This window comes from Condylura cristata, unplaced genomic scaffold (assembly GCF_000260355.1).
Source record: "Condylura cristata isolate star-nosed mole 26May11 unplaced genomic scaffold, ConCri1.0 scaffold00063, whole genome shotgun sequence".
In the NCBI taxonomy this organism is placed as follows: Eukaryota; Metazoa; Chordata; class Mammalia; order Eulipotyphla; family Talpidae; genus Condylura; species Condylura cristata.
The window spans coordinates 647,257-648,375 of NW_004567164.1; positions in this window are offsets into that span (position 1 = coordinate 647,257).

The following is a 1,119-nucleotide window of genomic DNA, read 5'->3' on the forward strand; positions in this document are numbered from 1 at the left end:
GGAAGGAGGGGGAGTGGGGCTGGAGCCACAGAGGGAGGAGGAGGACCATCTCGGGGTGGGAGAGCGCGGCGAACGCCCCCTCCTCGCGGGGGGGGGAGGAGTGGACACCCCCAAATATCGACTTAGTTTGCACGCGGTGGAGAAGCAAGAGAATCGAGATCTGCGTCTGACGGAGTGTGTGGGCGCTGTGTGAGGAAACCCAGGCGACGGAGGGCTGGGGTCTGCGCCGTGTGGATTGGCCCGGGCCCCCAAAGCTCCCCCGGGCCATGCCCCGGGAAGGGCCGGGGCGGGGAGAGTCGGCGGGAAGGGGGGGCGGCTGCCTGCTCCCTCACGGTATATCGCGGGTCGCAGACTCCTCATTTACGACTTCGCGAATTCAGTGATTTGACCGAGCTAATGAGTTAGTCACCCAGTGTAGTAAGCTGCCCCCCGCCCCCCAACACTGTTGCCGCCGGAACGAGTTGAGACGGACGTGTCCTGTGGCCACAGCGCTGGGCCCAGGGAAGGCTGTCCCGGGGTCGACGTGTCTGAACTGTCACTTCCAGCCCTAACGTCGTGTCCGTCCGGGCTTTTCTGCACCTGACGCAGGTCTTCCTCGCGGGGCGCCAGGGCGGGGACCCTCCTGCTCCCTGGCCCCCAGGCCTGATTGTCGCTCTTCGGGGACAGACGAAGGGAGCAGTTTCCAGAGCGAATTCCTAGCAGAGGCCTGGAGCACTGCAAGCCTGGGGGCCCAGGAAATGGGGGTGGGGGGGAGACAGGGGCTCCGGAAAGACGGACGTGCGCAGGGCGGCGAGACTGTCGTGGGCGCGACGTGAGGGGCAACTCATCAAGTCGGGGAGCCTGGGGGGTCGCCACAGCTCCGACCGCCTCACTAGGGTCACAGTGAGAACCGGGCCGCTGCGGCCGCTGGGCGGGAGTTGTCTAGTGGCAGCCGACTCAGGGGCCCTGACAGCCACTCACTCGCCCTCACTCACTGAAAGAGGGAGCGAGTAGCGACCAAGGGTGGTGGGCTTGGGCGAAAGAAGTGGGAGCAACGGATGAAAGAAATGAGGCCCGTTCCCTGTGGATACTTGCGGGCGGTGGAAACCACATTCTTTTTTTCGTTTTGTTTTTGTTTTT